Consider the following 26074-nt stretch of genomic DNA (forward strand, 5'->3'; position numbering starts at 1 on the left):
TTGTTTAAGTATTGAGAGGTTTTGTAGTTTGAAGCGTGCGGATTTCCCCTTTCGCGTAGAAAGTGCAATAATCATAAATTTCACGCGCGGCGCCAGGTGAACCGACGCGGCCGGGGCAATAAACTCGCGAGGGCGTGAAGTAGAGATATACTTTGCGTCAAGCCAGCCAGACTATAACGATTAAAGTTTCTTCTCCACCCTGCACAGCACAACGGATCACAAAACTTGTGCACGACATAATCGTAAATCCACATGATTTCAACCCAAAACGACGATATTTAATTAATTTGTTTAAATATAGATGGCACTATGTGTTCTATATAGAATTATAATTAGATATGTTTATCATTCGCTCAAAACCGGTTGTGTTTAACTAGACTTGCGGGGAATTCGTGGAACGCACCAATTTCGTCTAGCAATTCTTGTTTGCGGTGTGCGCTCATTATATATTCGCAAACCATGATGATTTATCTTCCCTTCGGTCGCATGCCGAGTGCTTCTAAGCCGAAGAAGCTTGAGCTCACTCACGATGCGCGAAAGATGATTTACTCGCCGCCGAGAGAAAACGCACTCGACGCCGCACGCTCGAATTTCAAACTCTAAAACTCCGAAGCTGATCGGTGAGTTGAAGGGAAAACGTACGATCCGAAACGCTAGACGATGAGTCCGACGGCGAGATGAGCTCCAGAGTTGTTATGAGTTCTTGCTTGGAGAACCGTCAAGAGGTACTGGGCGATGGTGGTGGGTGGTATGACGTAAAGAGCGATAGCTTTCCGCTTCGTTCATAAATTTCAATCAATTTTCAATTTCCAACCCGCTGTGGGTATTAGCCACAATAATTAAACATCTAGTATGTGAGATGAAAAAAAAAACAAGAGTAAAATTCGAACAAATAGTGTTGAAAATCTTCGGGCGTGAAGAACTAACTGTAATTTAATTTTAATTGGATTCGTGTCTGATTCCAAAGGTGGTAGAGAAGGTTGAGGTGAAGTTTTCACGTGACTACGTTCGTTAACAACACAAGTTGTTGCTAAATTGTAATTTGCTTTGATTCCTTGCGTATGTCGCTAGTTTGGTTCGCTTGGATGGTCGTTAGTCGATAATTATCCTTCAATTATCCTCTGAGCAAGGTCCTGCTGTGATGTGGCCAATTATTTGTGTCTTGCTTGAGGGTTTTAGTATACTATAAAGTATATTTTTGTCTTTTGGAGCAAAAATTCCAAAAATAGAATTTTTTGATAATAAAATTGCTTTTGGAGTTAATTTAGCAAGTTTTTGAATATTTTACAACTTGTTGTAGGGTGATATACTGGCAGCAATCAAGAAGGTTTCACCGCACAGTGAAAAATTGCACGCAGTTTCCCAGCCCAACAGCCTTGATTTACGTTTTTTGCCAACTCCCAGAGCGTTCACGAATTACGAGCCATCTCTTGAGAGTTTAATTCGCCGGAGAACAAAAACCGCAAGATGCAAAAACGGATGTGGACACGGCGAAGAAGAGGAAGTAACCTCAAGGGCACGCGTTCCTTTTCACCACAGGGAACAGCCGCACGAACAAAACCAACAGAAAGCGAAAAAAGAAGCGGAAATAGAAGCGGGAAGCATACTAGAAGCTAAAACTGCATACAAAACGTGAAAGGAAGAAAGAAAACAGACGAAATCACGAAGGAAGCCACAAACCATGCGCCGAAAGTCACAATTTACGCGCGATTCTTTGAATAACGTAAAGTTTGCTTAGAAAACCTGCACGCAGATGAAGAAACACGCTGGGGAATAAAGGAAAACGTTGCATTAAAACGAAAGGAAACAGGAAAGAGGAAGCGTCACGATGATGCAGAACAAATATTAACCCTAGGAGTTAAAGAAAATTGAAGGAAATGATACGAAATGCTTAAAAAAATACAAAAATCCCGCAGAAAATTAAAAACTAGTTTACTTTTATAAAGTGTATCTTGTTTTATCTATATTTTCAGTATTATAGTCCGTAATTAATTTTCTATTGTCTATGGATTTTCGTTTGTGTGTGCGTTGCTTCTTCTTTCTCGTTTAATCATATCACAATGTGTGTGTGTGGGAATCTCGTTGGCGAGGTGTCTTCGTGCTGTGCAGCGCGCTAATTGAAAATTAAGTCACTCTCCGTGTGTTTGCTTTTCCAATTAATGTGCGCGATTCTGGCGCGCACCTGGCGAAGGTATTTCTAATGGATATGTCGCCACCGCCGACAGGGTGGAGCTTACAACGTTATTAAACCTATTAAATCATCGCCTCGACATCAAAGAAGCATAATTTTTTCTTTTTGCAATTTTTTTTCTTTGCACATTGGTAATATTTTTACTTGATTTTAATCGTATGTCCTATTTGTGAGCTTGCTTTCTATAACTGCAAATCAAATCTGATTTGATTTCAACTTTCAACTTTTCTAATACATAAATTACATAAACGTCCGCACTTTTCGTGGCCGCCTCCGCATGCCATGCGTTCGCGCGGAAAACTCGCTAATAATTTTGCGAAACTTTTCTATAACTACGAGGCCGGTAAAGAAACTCGACGGCGAGGCTTCACCCTTCGTCGCCAGAACTGGTCGGGTGTGGAAATCGAATGCTTCAGCCTTCGAACACACAAATGCAAGGAAAAAGCGATGGAGACGCTGGCAAAAACTCTCCAATGGGAGCAAAAAGCAATGCATTGGTAATTTCTTGACATAAATCGCGTTAAACTTTTCATTTGATTTCTTCCAGACTTTTTTAAATATTCTATTTCACGTTTAAGCTCAAAGCTTTAAGCTTTGAGGTCATTTTTTTTTTTGAATTTGTTGACCGGAAAATATCGAGGAAACATTTTTTTATATTTTATGGCATTTTTTAAGAAACAAATTTTAATTTCATATTTCAGACCTAGAATGTGTTGATTTCATCAATAAAATTTGTAATTTTGTTTAAAAACTCAGGAATGATAATGATATAACTATGACATATCAATATTTTTGATATTTAAATAATTATTCTGCGAATTGGGGCAAAGACGAATCCAACAAATCATAGATCATCAAAATCTGTTCAGTCGTTCTTGAGTTATAAATGTTGTAACTAACACAACTTTGTTTTATATATTCTAAATCATGCGTTTATAGGCATAAATAAAATTTAATCGAGTATAATTAATTGTCAAATAATGTCTCTGTTATTATTACAGAATATTTCTACCTATTTAGCGTATTTGTTCATAAATACTGGCGAATACTATAATAAGTTACGTTTACATTTTGTAATATCAGCGTTGTTCGTTAACTTTTGAGTGAGAAAGTTTTTAATTTCGTTTGTTGGCTTTGACTGTGACGCGCCCCAAACGAAAGCGTCGAAAACTAACATTTTTGCATTTTCATAGCTTCCGCAACACGTCCATGTGCTTTCGCAGCTTATGATGTTAACACTTTTTGCAGCGAGACGATTTCGTCCTGTGCCCTTACACGTTGCACACGGGGCGCAGTTTGCAGTTTATGTGTGCCGTTTCGTCTGTATTTGCTTTCGCGCTTTGTTGCACCGGCCATGCCAACCCCCAGCCGGAAAGCAAATGTTCCCATTAAAGTTTTAATAATCCTTTGCAGCGTCGAAGTTTTTGAAAACCACAAATTTCGTAAATCGGCCATGATAAAAACCCAGAACAAAACTACATTGGACAACAAGCACTGCAAACAATTATGAGTTCAGAAATTTAAATTAATTTAACGTATAATTTCATTTCATTGTTTTGTGCGAATTGTAGCACTATAGTTACCTGATAAAATTGTTTCTAAAAGTGTCTATAAGTTGTTGTAAATTGGTGTAAATGTGTCCTTCCAGTTACCAGTCCCAAACGTATTGCATCGAGTTAAGAGAATGCCGACTGCGGTGTTTTTGCCCGCAATTCTCCGCGTCCAAGTTTAAACTTAAGCTCTGGCAATGCAGCGTGTACCGACGTCCGAACTTGAGGGTTAATTTAATTAAGCGTATTGTTCCTAATCGCTGAAGCGAATGAACGTGCGTCTTCCCTGCGCTGCTGCGCCTTGAACGCACGCTAGGCACCAGTGGTGCTATTGTTGCAACGTTGGTCACATACCTTTCGACTACTCCCTTCACTAGTTCCGTGCTATGCTTTTCTATTACCAGATGGCGCACGGGTAACTTGTTTCTGTTGTGAGGTGAGAGTTGGTGCTCGGGTTGATTAGACGAATAGCGCTTTAATTGTCGTCGGTCGGCAATCGGAGGGTGAGAAGACGTGGTAGATGCATTCGCGTGGACTCGCGAAGGCTGCAGGAATAATACAACAATGGCAGAACGGCGCGTCGCGCAAGTGAGGAACAATCGCACAATGCACGCCTGACTTATAGGCGCGAAGCAAATACAATGCACGAAGACAATGCGCCGAAACAATGAAGGGCGTAGAAAGTACAACGGAACACGGAAAAGTGCGGCATAATGAGCGGTGTTGCGAAGAAGAGCGTAATTCGTATTAAACACGAGATGCTACGATGCTAGTTTGTTTGTACCTACTATCAACTTCAACTTATACTAGACTTTAATATTTTTACATTTAATTTTACCAAAATTATTATTTTTAACCGCAAAAGCTAAATCTGTAGTTTAAATGCGTTGGCAGTAAAAAATCAGAATAAATTCGAATACTCTACTAAATTTTGTTTATTCAGCTTTATCGCCGACCGTCGATAGTGATTTGTTTTGTTTCAACAGTGCAAACACGCTCGGTAAAAAGTCGATAAAAACTGAAAGTACGCGTCGAAAGTGGCGCACGCCCCAAGAAGAGAAAAAATCGGCAAACCTTTCGGCGCGTTGAGGGAAACTTTGGTGTATCTCGTAAAATTTTACGACCTCGGGAGCCTTTACGCCTGGTTGCCACCACCTTTTTAAATATTACAAGCCGCCGCACGAAATCACACACTGGCGGAGACGGCGCGGCGCGTCCTGTGCATAAACCGGCGTATTATCGAACGTATTACCATAACGTTTTGACAAACAACAGATGTACCTCAATATCACCCGAAATTCGCACAAGAAAAACTCGAAGAAAAGCTTTTAAAATGACAAATAAAAACGAAGAAAATAAAGAAAATACAAATAAATAGAATCCAATTTATTTACGAGTTTTGCTTGTTATTATTTCCATCCGAAAGAAAAACAAATATATTATACACTGGAATAACAAGAACTTGATAAATATACAAACAAAAAATTAAATAAAAATTACAAAGCTTTTATTTTATTCCGTTTTTCAATTTTTGTTGGAAAATATATGCAACCCAAAAAGCATCTCTTTGGTAATGGCCGACCACAGATGAATAATCTCTACATTACATAATAATATTTCCACTCCAATTCGTAGATATAAATAATCTTTACAAGTAAAAACCGAAAAAAACATGTTTTTCAAATATTTGCTGAATAGTTCGACGCTGTTTACGAAACCCTTTTGGTTTAACGAATTGCTGATTGTGAACACGTTCCCCGGGTGGCGCTGAAAAAAGCCGAAACGAAAAATTGAAAATGAAAAAGTTTGCGCAGTGGTGGCACACCCGCCGGGACAGCAACTATTTTGCGGATTTGAATGCCAAATACGCACTCCAATATTTCGTCCGTTCGTCCGACACTTTTCATTCATGCGCGCCGAGTTTTATTAGTTTTCCAACAAATCAACACTTCGCACATAAATACACACAAAATGACAAGTCAACATCACATTGCTAGTGGTCGACACATGTTCATTCTGTTTACGAATTAGAACTCCATCAGGTTTTCATTTGTTGGCTTTTTTTAAAACTTTTGTTGTTGTTTCACACGTAGTTCTATACAATCAAAACAAAAACTAGTAATCCCTAGATGAAAATTACAAAAATAAATAAAACACCACGTAATTGTATTTGAAAGATGTGGTTGTAATTTGAATATTTATTAAATTAATAATCACAATATGAATTAACAGATTTATGGCCTAAAAGGCTTGGAATTAAATAATTTACAGACTATATTATTTATTTTTAATACTATCCAATGCATTTTGAAACGAATTTCGCCGCCGGAAATAAAGTCAAAATTAAAACTGAAACCGAACCGAAAAAAAGATAAATTTTCAGATTTGCGGATGTAAATTGCGCTTTGTGCAACAAGCGCGAAGCGTGACCAGAAACAAATGAACAAAAATTGCTGCAACACAACACACACACGCACATACATTCACGTGTGCAATAATTTAAGCCTACAATAAAATAAACCGCGCTGCGTCGTTGCGTGCGATCATTGTTTATTTTTCAGCTGGGCGATTTATTCTGCTCATCCAATTTTACATCCGTTCCGATTGAAAACGCACGATTTTCCGTGCTGCACAAATAAATAAATCAGTAAGAAAATAATTGTATGCGGATTACGGCATGTCACTGCTTGGGTTACAAATTGAGGTTAGGTAATATATTGACAATTGACAACTTTAAAATAAACCAATAGAAAAATCAAAGCACTTTTGTCCATTTATTTTTCTGGTTTACCTTTAGATCTACTTATGGTTGATTTTTTTTCTCTGCGCGCTTGTGATTTTTTTATTCCTTTCAAGGGGCGGCTGCTTTTAAATCTATTCTTCTAATGCGGGGCGTGCGCGCCAGATAAAAGAGACTTTATAAAAGTCCAAGAGGACAATGTGATTACATCCACCTTATGCATTATTTAAAAGCCTTCGGCCCCTTTTCACCACCCACAACCACCCGACACTCACCACCTTAGGGAGGGTTGCTTTCAGTAGGGCGACAACGTGCGGCATGGCACCCGTGAGGACGATTCGAGTACATTTTTTAATACGTCCCAGGACTGATCACGTAGTGTGCTAAATCTATGTCACCGCAGAAAAAGCCACAAAGAACTAAAATAAAAAAGTCATCAGACACACACAGCATTAAATTCTGCTTAGGCAACGCCATCTAGGGATAAAAATCTTTCACTTTTATATTTTCACCGTTTACTGAATATAACCTATGAATTTTTAATGAAAACATATTTTTTCGTGGATGCTGCTGCAGACTGCATGTATTATGACATGCGGGCTATTGTTTCACCTCGCTTTGAGCGCGCTTTCAAACTGCATATTGCTTCGCGCTCGCAGGAAATAAATTTCCTTCCGCTTCCTTTCGAAGCGGCGTCTTTGCGCACCGATTTCATTATTAGCGCCTGCAGGAGCGTTCGTTTTACTATTGCTTTCGGTTTAGTGAGGTTGGCTTCCCCACTTCGGCCGCCATTATGCAGGAATAGACGGCAATTCCGCGGGAAGCTATGCGCGCATAATACATTTCAGCCATTCATCGATTGATATCAATCACCAGATGTTGCGGCGCCTGCCGACGACCGAGAACAAGAACACGCCGAAAGCTTTCAATGTGCGCCAAGCGCGCTTGCTTTGTTGGCTTCGCGCTGCACCCCGAGGGCGAATTAATATTAACGATGTGTTTATTTTAAATTTTAAGCGCGCCAAGACTCTAAGGCGGACGAATCTTTAGAAGAGAAAGGCTTAATGGAAATTCGACACTTAAAAAAGTTGCGTGCTGAAAAGGGGCTTACATTCAGGCTGACTTTCGGCGATAATTAATTATTGATTGTATTGAAATTGCTTGTCAAGATTAGAGACATTTCAAACAATTCATAAATGTCCGTTTGTAATAACCACACCGTTAATACTTTTCCTCATTCCGTACAATATCCAACATGACAGTTCTAGTTGCAAACAGTGGTTACTCGCTGCGTGTGAGGATAATAAATAAATTATGTAAATTTTAACCTTTCATAAGCTTGCCGCGCGAGCTGGCCGCCATTATGCGCATTAGGCGCGCAACAAAAGTCACCGCGTTCAAGCTAGGCAACCCAAAACACAATCCTACACGCGTAAATTAAACATGCGTTATGTGCGTGTTTGAAATGCGAAGCGGCGAGCACCTGGCGACCAGGCTTTGTAAATATCTAAACAAACGACAGCCAGGACCATATGTCAACGCTGTGCATGTTAAATACACACATCTAATGAAAGTATAAAGTTATAATTACAAAAAATGTATATACCTACATTGTTTAATCTCAACCAGAGTGGAATATATTGGCATGTAGTGTGTGTTTTAAAAATTTATGGTAATCTCATCGCACTATTTAACTTTATGAACTCGTATAAAGCCGTGTGTGTGATCTTATGTGAACTTTGCATGGACTTTTATGGCTTCTTTCTGCCATTCCGCCATTACGCCACTTCACTCCGCCATCGCTGCCAATCTTCCTCGCATTATGCCTCGCGTTACACATTCCATCCGCGCGTGAATATGACTTGTGGCCCTTCTGAGAATTTGCACGCGCGCATTTGCGATCATTTGCGAGCGTACAAAGTAAAAATGTAAAATACGCCCTGATAAAGATATACTCGAATTTCACAACACTCTGCAACACTGGTAGCACTCACCACGCACGATGGGTTGCCGCGTATTTAATATAGATATACTTTCAGCGCATGTGTGTGAACGTGAGTGTAGGCTGAGTGGAATGGAGGACATTGAGGACATTAAAGCGTTATCCTGTTGCTGAGCGCTTGGCATGCACGGCGTAGGGGACGTCGGAGACATTATGCGAGTCGTCGACACGCTACAACACTGTCATACTGCCTCACTTTCGGCGAGAGAATACGAAAATACTATGTCACTGTGGTGTAGAAGAAGAAGCAAGACAAAAAGCGGGGAATTTCGTGAGGGTGACAAACCTAGGGTACTGGCGAAGTGGAATGGTAATGCACATCGACCGATTCCTTCGAGGGTTGTTATTAAAACGACGTAGCTTAAGACAACGCAGCGAGAATAAAGAATGTTTGAGGAGCGAATGAGAGAAGAGCAAAAATAGAAGACTTTCGAAAGTCAATTTTATTACGTCACGATGTTTTAATATTGTGTGAGTATAAAAAAAACAAATTTAAATTATGCCATAAAATTTACCTAAGTATTTGAATATTTTCGTTACTTTTTATCGCAAACTGCAACAACTCTTGTAAAATATACCAGTTTATGCTTGAAATCTAAATTTGAAATTTCCAAGTTTTAGAATTTCGACAAACATTGGTAACATACTATCGAACAATGTAAACATTTAGCGACGCTTTGGCGACTCCCCGGTCGAGCGAAAACTTTAGCCCAAAGTTGAAAGTTTGTGTCAAGTTGCAACATGCAGCTTGCAACTTTTGAATCCTATCGAGTTACGATAGAGTTACGAGGAACTACTGAACGGAAACAGAATCGTTGACATGACTGAACACCTTGTTCTTTTCTTTCATGTAAGTAGTAGTATATAGTCAGTGTCAACAAATATCGCCAAAGTAGATTGATATGTATCGAGTGTAGGAGCTCTCGAAAGCTCCCAAATTGTTGTGCGTGAAGTCTATATTTGGACATTCTGTTGAGATATTTGACCGATACGAGGGGCAAGCGAGGCTGGAATAGGGAGCAAAGGTCAACGAGGCAAGAGGCAAACATAATACAACACCACGTGTTGACATTCCACCTACACATGACAAAAATATCCACAGTGAATTTTTACTTTTTGTTTTATGTTAAAAGTTAAAATTTGCGATTAGCATAAGTCTTAATCTCGACATTTTGAGTTTAACCTCAAAAGCGTCTTTGCGTCTTATTTCGAACGTAGAATTCCCCAGGGCATCGTTAAACAATTCCGTTGATGACTCCCTTTGCACCATTCTCACTGCCTACTAAACACCGTCTTGTTTTTTCTTTTCTTTTTCTTTATATAACAGAAAGAATTAGAATTTAACATTGCGATATTTTATTTTAATTTTTTTGCATCTGAAAAAATATTATTTTAGTGTATATTATCTTTAAACAAAGCTTAAAAGCATTGAAACAAAGAAGTTTATTCTAATTTTAGCTCCCTTAATTTGCTCTGCCTCAATTCTCATTTGAGAAATCTCAAATTTTATATAATCATTTAATCGTTGCTCGAAGTAAAGAAGAAAACGTTAGCCAGTCGACCGAAGCTTCAGTTTAATCGAGTCGAGAGTTGAGACTTAAAAGTAAAATCTCGACATGAATGTCGAGTTATATAAAAGGGGTGGAAATCTTTAATGTCTCAAATCTTGCATTGTGAATACTGGTTGAGCTAATGAAAATAATCTCCGGCAGTTTGAAAGTGAATGAGATAAGGAAAGTTAATAAAATGAGCAAATAGACGTAGAGAAAGTAAGTAAATCTTAAAATTCACTTGAATATAACCTAAAAATATGAATTTACTTAACTTAACTTTTTTTGGTTAATAATATGTTATCAAAGAGCATAAAACATTTTTTGTGGTTGTTAACAACTGAAGGGTTGTTAAACGTAGTATTTCTTGTCAACTTTGCGCAAAGTTTTTGTTTCATGGCCTTCCAAAAGTATTCATTTTCAAAACCGCAAGCGTGAGACGTCACCTCTGCGCAAAAGGGGTTTTCGCACGGTGCAAAAACTCATCTTAAGACGACAAGCACGTAAATAACTTCAAAGCAGTAAATATCTTTTTGCCCGCCGTGTTTACAGCATGCAAAAGATGAAATTTAATATACAGCAACTTACTAAACAAAACTATGTTATTTGTTTGCGTGATTTGCGTAATAATTGATTTTGTAATAGCTGAGATTAAATGTATGCATGGTTGCCTATATTATGACGTAACATTATTATCGCTAATTTATTAGAGATTGCAAACGCACTGGTGGTAATACAAATTGCACAATTGCACAATCGGCCGCCGCACTAAAGCGAAGTCGCTCGGTCTCGAATTATTGCTATCGCATTACTGCATTATCGAGGAGCCGCCGCCTGGACGCGGTGGTTAGAATTAATCAGAATGTTGCTATTAGCCCCCTATTAGTTGTCGCAGGCGTCGGAAACCCGACCGGCTTTGAAGTGACAGCCAGAGGACACGCTGTACTCTAATTGTTATTGCAGGAACAATTTGCTAGTGTGTCATCTTACATGAGGAGGCATAATCAGTCATCAACTGGGCGTATCAAATCTCTTACATGCATCTCAATGTTTCACATACATGACTAGGTATGTAAATTGTACTAGACTATAACAAACAAAGTTTTTATATAAAAAAAATTCTTTTTTGATATTTTTGTTATTTTTAGAGGAATTATTATTTTTTTTTTAATTAAAAAGTATCCTATGTTTTGGGCAATACTCTTGACCATACCTGTACAAAATTTCATAATGATTGCTTCATTAGTTTTCGCTAGAAAGCGTAACAAAGAAACAAACTTACTTTTCCAGTTATAATCTATATATATAAAATTTGCGTGTCACAGTGTTTGTTTCCATACTCCTCCGAAACGGCTTTACCGATTTTTACCAAATTTTATATGCGTATTCAGTAGGTCTGAGAATCGGCTAACATCTATTTTTCATACCCCTAAGTGATAAGGGTTGTTCACCCTTAACTTTTTTTTAAATTTTTGGACAAATTCTTTTGTTTTTAATTTTTTTATAATGTGGAATTAAAAAATACATACAACCCTAAATTTTTAGCTTCTTATCACCAACCCCTATTTCTTTATAGCCATTTTCGTAATTTAATCATTTTTCATCCCGCTCAAAGAAAATTTTTATATGCGTATTCAGTTGGTCTGAGAATCGGTAACTTCATATCTCTAAGTGATAAGGGTTGTTCACCCTTAATTTTTTTTAAATTTTGGTCGAAATTTTTGTTTTATTTTTTAATGTGGCATTAAAATATACATACAACCCTAAATTTTTGGTTTCTTATCACCAACCCCTATTTTTTATAATAAGTAAGTTACTTTTTGTCTATACTAAAATTTATCTAGAAACTTGAAATAATTTATATGGCAAAACAACGTTAACTAACATGAATATAAGGATATCAAGATCTACGGATTCATGTTCATCTCTCATGATTCCAATGTAGCACATTGTAACTAATTGGATATTAGATAACCAGGGCTAGATATGATAGTGGCACGTGACGACGCTAACAAGTTGATGTCACATGGCAAGTTATCCGAATACTGATGCGCATTCGCGCAGTGAAAAGGTGTCGAAATGTCGATTGCAGACTATTGGCGTTAACGCTGCGACTATTTATAGCTAAGTGGTCGGCTGAGCGGTTCGGACAGTGGCGTTCTAATCAAAAGATCATCAGTCATCCGGTCGTTAGCACCCGGTGGAGGGCGGGCCACTTGCCGCACGGCAGTGACACATTCAGGGCGGCGGTGACCGACACGAAGGTAGTTAATTAACAAACTCTGCCATGACCATGTACGGATTGCATGTTACAAGTTGAACTTACATTTTACGCTCTCTACAGGTCAAAATTCAACATAACCTCAATTGTTTGCTTTTTTGGTTAATGTCGTGTGAAATTGCGTAGACGTAATTACGCGCAGCTTAAACAAAACGTTTTGTTGTTTTAATTAGTTTTGATTCACCTTAACCACCTGTGCAATCATTAACAATTGTTCAAAGTGATATTATGAATTAATCCCGTGCGTAGCGCCCGAATTCATGCAACCCAACGCGCAGTGTACAGCCACAAGCACTACCGACATGTTGGAGGCTCGTTTGGCGTAATGTTTCCAACTCGCATATCGGCACACCGCAAACGTCGATTATTCCATTTTGTGAGCAAACGTTCAAATGATTAATTTATTTCTCCCTACACACATACGACGCACGCGCCTCTATGAGTAGCGAGAGTGGATTGCTTCATAACACCACGTCGAAGTATACCGCAAACGCATTCGCCAGCATACGCAGGCAACCCAATACACTCATCAGCACCAGTGTTGCATGCTGGGAAGAGAACGCCTAGCATTAACGTTATTACTCTTCCAACTCTGATGAGAGACCATCGACAATTGCACCAATTGAGAGCGAGCAAACGTTTGCTCACGAACTCATGGACGCCAATTGCCTTTAGTAATGACATTATGCTACCGTGCTGACAACACTGCGAGTTATAGCAACAGCATATCAACATAGCTTTAATTGCAACGAAATTGGTTATCATGTAACTAGAATAACCGCATAACAATGCAACCTTAAAGAAACCTCAACCAAAGTGAGGTTAAGCAAGGTTATGGTAAAATTCCACATGTTCACAGACATTTAATTATAATGCGCAAGCAATTAATTTCGGGAATTATTTAAAACTAAGCGAAATTGCGGCAATTAACCAGAATTTGTAATTTTAACTTGTTTAATTTCAAGCAATTAATGGACGGGATAAAATGGCTGCTGATATATTAACATGTAAAATGGCAGAAGCGCGTGGTACGTCGAGTTGATAAGCGTTTCTGATAAATTTCAACAAACAAATTAATTGCTTGCGCAATTGCTTCAGCTTTACGCATTGCGTGAAACCGGCGGGGAGCAGGGGGATGTAATTTGATTGAAATTTGCTTTGCGTTCGAAGATACAAACGAACGAATCTAAATATCTAAACGTACACATGAGAAATTCCCATTAACAAGTACAGCTACAAGAGTTCTTAATAAAAGCATTTGTTTTAAGCTTACACATATCTTAATTCAAATATACAGAGTGTAACAAAAATAATAACAAGTTATTTAAAATTATTTTTCAAAAAACATGAATTTTTTAAATTAATTTATATGTTAAATATTGTTAAACACTCAGTATTGTATGACTAAAGGATAATTACGACTAATTTGCGTATTAATTAGTCAGAAAAGTTAATTGCGTGTATCGATAGATGGTGCGGATAACCCGGAACGACGTTCGCAAGACGTCGCCCGGGTCATGCCCGAAAATATTGCCCTCCACGAAGAGGAAAACAAACGAAGAGCTTCAGCGGGCGCCGAAAACAAGGAACACGCGCGTCGGCGTCTCAGCGACTCAGAAAGCGCTCAAAGTGGGTTAATGTCTATTGCGACGGCCATAAAATCTTCCATTACTGGATGGGAATGTTTTCGTTGCGAATGGTCTTATCCAGGCAGGCAGACAGGAGGAAGTAGATTTCAAGAATGAACTATCGTGCTATCTGCCACTTTCTGCTAGTTTGCTTCAATCCGAGGGTTATATTTCTTAGATTATTCTTGGTTTATTTCAGATTGATTTTATTCAAATATGAAATTCATCTACCAAAGTAAAAAATAATATTTTATCCACTAGTGCTCAAAAATGTTTTTTTTAATTAAATGTTACTTTAATGTTGTTTTACTGACGACGCAAATGGAAATTCATGTGGTCTAATGCTGCAAGTAAGCAAGTAATAGTAATAATGTAATAAGTAATAATGTTAGCAAGTGTACATCGGGGCTAAAACCCGGGACTAAAGTATTTTAGTCATGATCTTGACCGTCCATGTTTAAAGTACCACTTTTCGTGTCTCAAAACGTGGAAAAACTGTCGTTTTAAAGATGGATGAAGAAAAAAAACCTGTTTTTTTTGGATTTTATGATTTCTCTGATTATAGTTGACAGTTTTTATGAACCTTTATACAAATTGCAACCGATTAGAGCACATAAAACAAAATTACGATCGCTGTACATTTACGGCGGTACTTGTGCATATTTCGTATTTCAACTGCGGCCGTTTTTAACTATGTGTAAGTACAATACTTGCATGGGTTTGTTGCGGTGTTGTTTGGTGATAAAATACTTGATATGCGGCCGCCACCTTGATCTGCCAGATTATGCATTCGGGAAGTTTGACGCTGAATGGTCCCAGAACACGCTAACTATTACTGAGCGTAATGGTATCGACATCGACATCAACGTCAGCAATGAAATTTTCATGAAATGGCAGAAAATAAAATATTAAACATAAACGTGAATTAACAGCGACAGACATTGAAATATTAGTATAATAATTGCAATTATTAATTATTTTATAGGTAACTACCAAGTAGAATTTTATCAAAAGTAGTGTTACTAATATTTTTGAATTTTGGGATTTTTGACATATTATTTGCGAATCCGTCAATAATATTTTTAATTTTTAATTTAAAAAATTAAGAAATGTTCTTAATGCACCTTTGTGCCATCTGGGCTTGAATTACATAACTATAACTTTGATTGAATTTCGATATTAACTTTGATCTCTAATTTTACACCCTCTATAATATAATTTTGCGATAAAATGTAGCCTATTTGCTTTTCTATAGTCCAAAATATCATTTTACCAAAATTTATTAAAATTGGTTGAGTGGTTCTTGCGTGAAAGCGGTACAATTATACAAATAAACTCACAAATGAAGGAAAATTTGTGATAATTTGTATATTTTATTAAAATATGGTCAAATTACTTATTATATCGTGTTTTTTTTTTCTGGGAATTTTAACATTGCATGTCTACAATTTCATATTTGAACGATAAAATACCAAATTTTAATTACTTTAATTTATATTAATAGTGGTCGTAAAAAAACAATGTGGGTTTATTCCTAAACATAAAAACATAAAGGGGTTGGTGGGATAGCGGAGAACAGCGGAAGGCAATCAGCGCACGCCGTAAACGCGGAAGAAAGTAAGAAAGTAGTTGACTTGGGTAAACACATCGGCGAGTCGTAATTTAATTTACGACACGCCATAAATCAATGGATATAAATAGCTCTCTTGGCGATTTTCGCGCGGTTTAGGTTAACTTACAATAATCCGAAGCGCTTGCGCTGGTGTAAGTGTAAGTGTTTCAATAACAAGTGAAAAAACATAATTTATTAAGATATAAAAAATCAGAAAAAAAAATTGATGGTAGATTTAGCTAATAATCTACATTATTTGCATATCCTGCCAGTTATTAAACGTAGGTAGATTTATGCGCATAAAAATAAAGTGCTAAAGCATTTTAACTGCGCATCAAGTAAGAAACTTGATTGCCACCTTCATGGAAAATTCTCTTAAAGCACTAAATGCATAAACGGCACTAATAAAACTAACATAAAGCGTTTAGAAACGCTGGAAACTCATGAAATTCTTTGTGTCGCAGGTGAATTGCTTTTGTTCTCGGAGACTATGTTCAACTTTTAATATTTAACATACTAAACAACACGGCGTATTTGGTAGTAAGTGCAGTAATGAAATAATCTGAAAAGTGCACAGGAAATGAATGAAATACGAAATTTAAATACGTTTTATAGCACTTGCCGGGTGCAAAATTGAGATTTTAGTATAAACTGCTTCTATTAAATATGAAATATTAAGGAGTATCCATGCATATGTGCCATTTTATTCCAGCGCGATATTACTCAACAAACGTTAACCGGAAATGAACACAAAAGCTTATAGATATTAATATTCCTGCATTCATATTCTTTTCTCCTCTGTAGAACTAGAATATCTAGATAATATAAAATATAAAATTGGGAAGAAAATCAAAAATTTCACGTTTCGTTTCATATCGTTTCGCCTCGCAATAATTAAAATCGATCTGGCTCGAAAGCCCGAACATTGTTCACAGAGTCTCGACGGAAACGGGAAACGAAACGGAGTTGAACGCGATGGCGCGATATTACAATAATGGATCATTAAAAATTTCTTAATGATTTCACCTCGCCCCCAGACATTTATGATTATTTTATGATGAATATTAAAAGCTCTCACGGACGGAAGAGTTGACTGGAGGCGCAGAGGCGGCAAAACATTAGTGCCGTAATGTAATGTTTTATACCGGAGCAATGCCATTTTATCGAAGCGCATTTCAACATTTTCGAAAACAAGACGCAAGTATGATCAAGCGTTGATAACACGAAATAGGTCATAACTTTTACGTGCAATTAAAATCTTGATTAAATTTCTTTATCTTTTTGTAAAAAATCTGCTAGGATATATAAAAGATTCGACGTTTGTTTGTCTCAATAAAACTCGTGAATTGCAGACAGATTTGACTAATTTTAGTTTTTGAACATTTGTAGAAGTCTGAGGAAGGTTCAAAAATTGAGAAAATATGAGGAAATTGCAAGGAAAATTATAAAAGGTGTCGTAGTGTTTATTAAATGTAATTTGTTTTCACTCTCTTGCTCTAGACATAATATGTGTTAATTCTATCAATAAAATTCGCAATTTTAATTTAAAGAAATTAATTATATAAAGAATTGCTAATAATGCATTTCAGCGCGCCATCTCGGATTCAACTATTTAACTATAACTAAGATTGAATCTCAATGCCAACTTTTATCCTATAGAAAAGGGCTGTCTTTAGGGTTTTCTCGGCAATCATTCGAATTTTTCTCGCCGTAAAAACCATCCTTGGACTTTAACAAATATTAAAAAAAAGAATAGGCGCTGTTGAGTTATGCGCTTACCAACAGATTTTGCGATTCATTTTTATATTATAGATAATTCATAGTGTGATAGGATTACATTTCATTATTAGCATTTTTATTTTATTTTATTATTTTTTTAATTAAAAATCGGAATCTCATTGGCGCAGTCCGCACACATTGGCTCCAAGAAACAAGAAAGCAATTAATTAAACTACTTTTTATTAAAATTTTCGCAAACGAAGTCGGGAGCAAAAACCAGTTTGCAATAATTTAGTTTGAAATCACTTTAAAGTATTTAAAGTCACGTAAGTTGTGTTTTGTGGCTTTATTCAAGGTTCATTTGAGTTTACGAGCATAATAACCCCAAATAAAATATACGTCTAATATCCAACTCTATTATATTCTTATACTGGATGTCAAGAAAGTCGGAGGGTCAAAATAATGTGCAACGTGTGCTCCCGCTACAATGGCCAGCGACCACAAAAAAGAAGCACAAATAAAAATGAAAATAAGAATAAAAACAACACGTTGTGGCATTCTGGCAATTCTCGCATGCGAAAAAAAACAAGGAAGTGCAGGAAAGAAAGAAGCAGAGGAGAGGAAAGAATGAAGGTACGTAATAAAGAACGTAAATAAATGTTATTCGGTTTATTTCAACTCAAGCGAGAGTTGAAATAAGAAAACAGTAGGAAAAGCAACAAAAAATGTGAATAAAAACGAAAGCGCAGAAAAATGAAGTTTACAGTTTTGCTAAAGGTTTTTCCTAGCTTTGCACAGCTTCTGTTTTACTATGCAGACTGCACTCGCAAGCTATGAAGATAATCGTAAAGATAAAATTTAATAAGTTATGGTTTTACGCTTTTTACATTTCAAACCTTACTTGATTAGCTTTAAAAATAACCGAAGACTTTTATGTGACTCGCTGGAATGTAGGAAAAACATCCAACACGAAAATCAAATATATTTGGCGTGTTCCTTTTTTTAAAGGTTAGGATATCGAGAAAACGTCGAGAACATCCCGCCGACATCGGACATTTGGTATGATATGTTTTTTACAACATCGTTTTTGTAGCTCAGAGCAAAGTCGAAGCGTTTCCGACTGATTGGAAAATGATCCTTGTCTAAACGTCTCCTCTTATCATCATCTATAAATCAAGAAAATATTCGGAAAATAAAAAAAAACGTAAAAAAATAAAGAATTTAATTTTCTTAAAAAGATTTAACCTTAAATCTTCACGCAGCCAGTAACAGCATTATTTTCTGTTTTATTTTCGGTTGTTTGCTGGCCGAGTGCGAAGATTATTTAACTCTTGACGCATATCCGGTTGCCTGATTCCTGAGCGCTTTTTCTCGGGTTGCATTCTCGCGCATCGCCACCATCTGGCGGCGCGGGTCGGGTTCGTTATTCATTCTTTCGCGGAGGGTGCGCAATTCTCCATTACCTCGCGGGCGGCAATAACGACTTACTTCGCGCCCGTGCAAGGTGGCCCACGCCAACTTGTGAATAATTAATCCTCAATTTTCGCGATGCCGGTAAGCACACGCCACCATTCCAACAGCCACCCCTTTTTCCAAGCGCCTGCCGCGACGGCTCAGCAGATTTGCGCGCCGATTATGCTTCGAAAGCGCGCGCGGCGTAAAATTGCTTTTACGTAATTTAACCTTTGTGTGTTTGTGCCAAGACGTTGACGCACGGATCGTCTTAAACGAATTACGTTCCAGGACATCCACAATTCACGCAAATGCCAACAACCCCAAATATACAAACCGCAAAACATAAATATTTAAACATTTTTTATTTTAATTGATTATATCCAGTAACGCCATCTATGAAATAATAGTTATCATTATTATCTAAATTTGAATTAGGCTTTCAACGTAATTGCACGTTTCTCGCGTCCTCAATTAAACAGTTAAATGTCGATTATTATCATTATTGCACCCTCCAGCGGCTTCCGTCAATATCAACTTACTTGCGTGCGAATTATTCCGGAGGTACAACCCAAAGGTTTCGTCTAATTTGTCCTTCAGTTCCCCAAAACTGCCAAACGTGCACGCATCCAATCGGAATAATATTTCGTACTAAAACACTTGAATATTTGCCCTTCGGGTTAGGTAAACTCGCATCCAACATCAGACGGCCTGTTTTAATTATCATGATAATTCAGTAAACTCATGCAAACTACCACAACTTATACCGTAGTGGATATGTTTCCCTCTAGACACTGCTATAACAATAACAGGGTGCTTATTAAAATCAACTCAATCCAAAGATGACTGTGTTTGTCTGCTTATGCATGATGGACGTAGATGTGTGCAAGTCTAATATGTCGACGCATTCCGGCATTTGCACATGGCGCCTGACTATGCGATTGTACGCAAATGGTGCGTGCTCATTGCGCGTACCTCGAATGTGATAATTCGGCATGCTAACAATATTAATATTGACGTGCGGCGTGCGCAATGTGTGTGTTTGTGTTTTTGATTACGCAGCAGAGCGTTGCGCTGAAACGCGTTAAGTTTGATCGACGAATTATGCGGCCGCCATATTGAAATTAACACAAGTGTACTGTGTGCTGCATAATGTTTGTTTGCAAACATATTTTTTTATTTAGTACTAGCTTTTGCCTGGGTAGTGTTAAAATAAAAATGTAATTTGTTTTTACTCTCTTGTTCTAGACATGGTAGGTATGTGTTAATTCTATCAATAAGATTCGCAATTTTATTTTAAAGAAATTAATTATATAAAGAATTGCTAATAATGCACTTCTGCGCGCCATCTCCGATTCAACTATTTAACTATAACTATGATTGAATCTCAATGCCAACTTTTATCCTATGGAAAAGGCTGTCTTTAGGAGTTTCCGGCAATTATTCGAATTTTTCTCGCCCTTGAAACCATCCTTGGACTTTAACGAACATTTCAAAAAAAGAATGGGCCAAATTGGTCTAGACGTTGTGGAGTTATGCGCATACCAACATATTTTCCGATTAATTTTTATATTATAGATTTACTAGTGCAATATGGCAGGTTCTTAAACCTGGAAAAAGTATATATTGTAATTCTGTATCAAGACAACGCAGCCAACAACCGCAAACAATAGAATTACGTTTGCGTTGATGATGCGCGTAATTAGCAAACGTTAGCACTCGCGTCTGTTTTCCGCTCCCATCTTGCTCGCACACTTGGTGGTTGCTTGGTTGCAGAGTGCTCCGAAGTGATATCGAGCGCACGAAGGATAATTTCCTGCGCGCCGGGGACAAATGTGCGTATATCAATATTATGCCAGCCATCGCAAACGACAACGACGACGACAACTCGTACATTCGTCGCTGCGCGATTCGCTGCCGCCGGATGCGGAAATCGTCGCAGCACCATAACAATAAGAACGACGCGACACGAAAACGCGCATCGAATTCATAATCCGACACATTTATGCGCCGCACTTTCCAATTACCAGCAGCGCGAGTTGCCAGTGCTAATGGTGCAGCAACGGAGCGATTCGGCGCCTGCTGCATTGCAAATTGCAGCGTAAGACGAGAGATATTAATTATTGTCAGGGTGATTTCCCAGTTTAAACTGAGCGTATCGCTGGAAAACTGAATTTTGAGACTAAATGATGATTAATAACTTTTAACACATTGAATACTTCAAAAATACCTACTATACCGATAGTTATAACCTGTATTGTGTAGCGACATCTACATTCGACTTATTGGAACATTGATAGATGGCACTAATTTGGTAGTGCTTATAATTGTTTAAAACTACAAATTGTCGCATTTCCATTCAGTTTCTAAGCAAAACAAATTGCGTATGCAGTTAGCACTAAGCGCATCGTATTCCAGAGTCCTTTTCGCGCGACATTCGCAAACCCACACAGAGAAAGATTGTTAGTTGCTACTCGATGATGAGAACGCCAGTTGGCTGTATGCAGACTGCCAAGTTTTGCGCCGCGTGAGCATTTCGCTTAATTACCAGAACGACGCTTGGCGCTAGCGTCGCTCAAATTAAGTAATTCGTTTAATTGCAAAGTTTATTAATTGCAAACGCGTATTGCACCACGCTTACACCAACTTATCTATAATAACATGTCGATACGAAACTTTCCTAATGAATGTCTTCATTTTAAATATACAATGTGTTCTAATACACATTAAATATAAATAGTAGGTAATATTATATCAAGTGAGGCGTATCATGAAATTGAGCCCACTGAAAATCAAGGATCACAAGTACCACAGTAACGTCGGAAACATAAAAATCTACCCGATTGTGTTCCACTTTTGCTGTCTTTGTTGACGTTTTCTTTTTCTCGCTGTGTGCTCATGTGTACTGATTTCATATCAGCTCGGAGGATGCCATTTGCCATCGTCTGCCGTCAATAGCGTGGCGAACCTTCAAAAACGTAAAAATATCCTCAAACCCTTCAACCCACTAAAAAGAAAGAAAAAAAGAAAGGATAACTCGGAAACTCATAGAATCGTGAATCGTGAAATCGCGTCTCGACGCATCGATGAAAACAAAAGGCCATTAATGCGTCGCTTATTTTCTTCTTTCTCAATCGTAAGAAGTGCGACGACATGCGCATCTTCCCTTGTCTTTTCTAGCATTATCATTGTGCCTTTTTTGCGTCCCGCGTCTGGGTCATTTTCTTTTCTTTTATTCGTTCGACAGTAAACAGTAAAATCGCGCTATTTGTATTTGACCAGTAAGCGTCCGTTCGGCGTAGACGCAAAAAAAGGATGAAATAAAAAGTTGACCATAATGCTATTTGCCAGAGCAACATGAAATAAGAAATACGAAATGAGCGCCTAATGGCGGATCGGCGGTCGCCATCATGGCCGCAAGCACACGAACGGAACACAATCGACAAGGAAGCTTTTGAAGGCTTTTGATAGATTGATAGCTTATGTCTAGTATTACTAGATAGATACATTTTGATTGTGATCAGGAAGGAAAAATTAGCAGATACATTTCCAAACACAAAATGATGCAATAAATAATATCAGAATATTACATTTTTTATTTATGATATCAAAAAAATATTCAATTTAAAATAATTTATTTGTCACGTTTAATACTATGTAGTAGGAATTGAGATTCTGACCGGATGTTAAGCGTCGAATTGTGAATTTATTGAGTACGATTTTAGGTCCAGGATAACCGGCCGATGGTTGATGAGAAAAAAGCTGAATGCAAAGCGAACGTGCCGCAGGGCCGAAAAAAAAAACGCGGTAAATCGCTCGCTCTAATAAATGTTTATTTTGATTTGTATTTAGGCGTTTTTGCTTGTCCACCACAAACAAATATACTGGAGAATAAAAAACAAATCAAATTTAAGTTTAAATTACCATTTAAAGTCTTTAAATCAAATAAATATCCAAATATAAAATGAATCATGACTTTAAATTTTAGGTTAAGTTAATTAAGAAGATATTAAAAGAAAAATACAGAGTTTATATGTTGTTTATGAATTGCACTGTATGCTGACATCCAATACGTGCAAAATCGACATTCCATGGGGCCACCCATCGTGCGTCCCAAAGCGGATAAAACGAATAAATGAGGATTTGTATTGTAAAGCGATTTCGGCTTCCGGATATTGCAACCTGCCCTCTTCGGGAATCCAGAAAAAACACACATACCTGCGACATGTACATCCTCTATCTCTACCTCTACCTAACTCCACCAAACACATTGTATGTATTGAGGTCAGTAACATAACCTCGTTTTTTATTAAAAGCATCGCATCGCATCTCAATCTTGCTGCAATAAATCACCCAATAAAAATACGAAATGCGTTGTTAAAAATCTCTTCGCTTCGTTTTACCATACTTTTATAGATGATGTTGCCCACTCCGCCTTGATTTACCAACTTGGGTTATGTTAAGTAACACTACATTCGGTTGGCACTCGAGGCAGTCCACGGGTAATACCCATGTCCGAGACGAAGACACCTGACGCTACCCTTTCCTGCTTTTCGGCTGGAAGGAGCAGGAAGCTTGTTATAATGTTTCCCCCGTGCGGGTCGAACCCTTCGAACAATGTCGAAAGCGTGTCTAATGTCTAATATATACCGGATGGCGTTGAATTATTTACAAGGCTCTGGCAAAGGCCCACGGCGCGCAACAACAACTCCCACCACCCGAAAGCATATTTCTCATTCTTCTAAACTTTCACCCTTTGTATTATGTGGGCCGGACGAACGTTTAGGCATATCAGATGAAAAAGTTGCACGTGTTTACATTCTTGTGGTGTATAATTGGGTGCAGATGATATTTCTGCTGAACTAACCTCAAATTCCGTTGTTTTGAGGTTATACTAACCTGAAACAAGAAAAAATTAATATTAGTGGTGTTGTTTCAAACACTTGGTATGTTTACATGTCAAATTATGCTCGTTCAAATGACGAACGTAGTAGCGCAGTGCTCGTAAAACCTCGCCTCGAATTTCGTGTTGTTTCGGCGTCGTTTCGCGTCTGTTTGCTCTCGTTTACGCTCGTTTGCAGCTCGCTCGCTGATTGCGAAATATTCGACACGTTTTTATGAGTTTGCACGCGCATGTCACGCGTTTTGGACTGATTTCTAGGATTACCTTTGCTAAGAAAATAAATTACTAAAAATATGTCAAATTTTAAGGTTATTTTTAATGTTACACTATATTTAAGTTAGGTTATGTTTTGAGGCGTCATTAGAGTTATTTTGCTAAGTGTTATGCTCGTAAATTCGTACAAGTCGTTATGAAACTTTAATGAGTCTTTGCGAACTTATTTAGGAAATTTAATGCACCAACAGGACATGCCGCGACGCGACGAGTGACGGCCCAATGGCTGAATCACAATGAGGAAGCACTGGTAGACGTTTTGTTAAGGCCGTCTTGATGGCCCGACGAGGCATTAAGTCCTTTATGCACGGGCACACAAGGCAGTTAGTTTTTAAGACGACGCTCGAACACAAATCTGTTTACGTCCTTAAATCTGTGAGATAATGAGTAACGTACATCGTAAAACTCAAACAGTTATCCAAGCTGTTCACCAACAGGATAACAACTAGTAATATTACAGCTGTGATTTTTTTTTGGGATAATTTTATGAATCATCGTAATTTTTGACGTTTCTCGGTTTTGTTTCCGACAGATGTGGAATATTTTTAGGTTAACGTTGTCGCGTGACAATTTGCGACGAAATTTACGCTACGTGCTTTCCGCCCAGAAGGTGGTTCGCACGAAATAATGTAAATTCTCATTCCGTCTTTTCGACTCGGCAATCCTCTCGTCGGCATTGCCACCCGAGATGTTTTTCATCCTGCCCACGAAGAGGCATGGAAAAAATAAAGAAGATAATGAAATAAAACGGAAAAAATGAGAAATAGAAATGCGCCTACGAATGTCCCGGACAAAAAAGAAAGGATGTAACAAAATTCGCCGAATTTGCCGCACGCAAGGCGTAGCTTGTGTTAATGCAACGCTGGGAGACTTTAAGATGGAAGCCGAAAAAATTGGCAAACTTTTTCAATTGCCACTCTCTCTCTGCGCGCTTGGGGCGCACGCATATTTTACATAATTTTATTTGTCCGTTTCGAGTCTAATTGTATTACCCGCCCTCTCGACAACTCGACATTGACGTGCATATTTTCTTATTTGTCTCCTACCAACGCACCGCCGCCATCTTAACCGAAGAAACGCACTTTTCTTCATTTATGTTTATCTCCAGCCTCTCATCTCGTGCATTTCTTGCGTTTTTTTTTATTTTCGGGTTTTCTCGATCCGTGCGCGTGGAGAAGTTCGTTTTCGGCGGTTATTTTGTGTCTGCTTCGGTGTTGTCACTATGCTAATGACGTTTTCGCCGCTTCGCCGATGAAAAATTCAACTTTAAGCAAGTGCCCGGGTGTTGGCAAACGAAAAAAGTTCGCAGATTTAATATTTATCTGAAATTTCATAAAAGCGTCACGTATTTGATGAAATGACGAAATTGGTTATTAAAATATTCAAATGACGCTGGTGGAAGCTCTACTCCGTTCCGCTTCAATTTGAGTTTGAGGTTAGGTTTGTTTCATCATCCGGACAGCTTGTGTATCGTATAATTTTTTATTATCCAGCTGTGCTAACCAAAACGATGCAAATCCTACGTTAAAACGTGTTTTTGCCATAAAAAAACGCGAATTAATTGTTCATCTCAGCCATAACCTTAAAATATGTATGGTTGTCATTTGTCCGCGGCAAATGGCCGTTAACAATGTTGCCAACTGTTGGACGCCTCACAAAATGTTTCTAACGACACTCTAACATCAACGCTTTAAGTGCACAAGCGCATCACAAATCACTATGTCAAGAAACGGCACTGAGAATGGTTTGGGAATTAAAAAAATACTCGCGGTAAGTGGAGTTGGTTTTTAGGTTAGTTTCTGTGCCCAGTTATAAAACAGTAGTAAAAGTTTAGTGGCTCTCAGCGTGAAAACTGCAGGAATCCAGGGGAAATATTGAATGTCACGGTGTGGTGAACATAAAATGAGTTTTATTATTGTAAAACCTTCAAGACGATTAAAAGAACAAGAAGTGTAAAGAAACAAATATTATTTCGGGATAACATTCTTTGCTTTTACACTAATTTTTATACTAAACTAGCTTTTGCCCGCGACTTTGTCCCGGTAGTGCTTAATAAAAATGTATTTCGTTTTTACTGTCTTATTCTAGACGTAGTATGTGTCAATTCGATCAATAAGAATCGCAATTTTATTTTAAAGAAATTTATTATGTAAAGAATTGCTAATAATGCACT

At 37.8% G+C, this 26074-nt stretch overlaps 1 protein-coding gene across 1 annotated transcript in view; it reads right to left on the reverse strand.

The window, feature by feature from the left end:
- LOC135796337 (neuroligin-4, X-linked-like) overlaps positions 1-26074 on the reverse strand; it is a 95317-nt gene that overhangs the window by 41897 nt on the left and 27346 nt on the right. The window lies entirely within an intron of this gene.

Source organism: Atheta coriaria, unplaced genomic scaffold, assembly GCF_025399875.1.
Source record: "Atheta coriaria isolate IRGN ID8LTWV9N9 unplaced genomic scaffold, Caltech_Dcor_3.1 hic_scaffold_7_pilon, whole genome shotgun sequence".
NCBI lineage: Eukaryota > Metazoa > Arthropoda > Insecta > Coleoptera > Staphylinidae > Dalotia > Dalotia coriaria.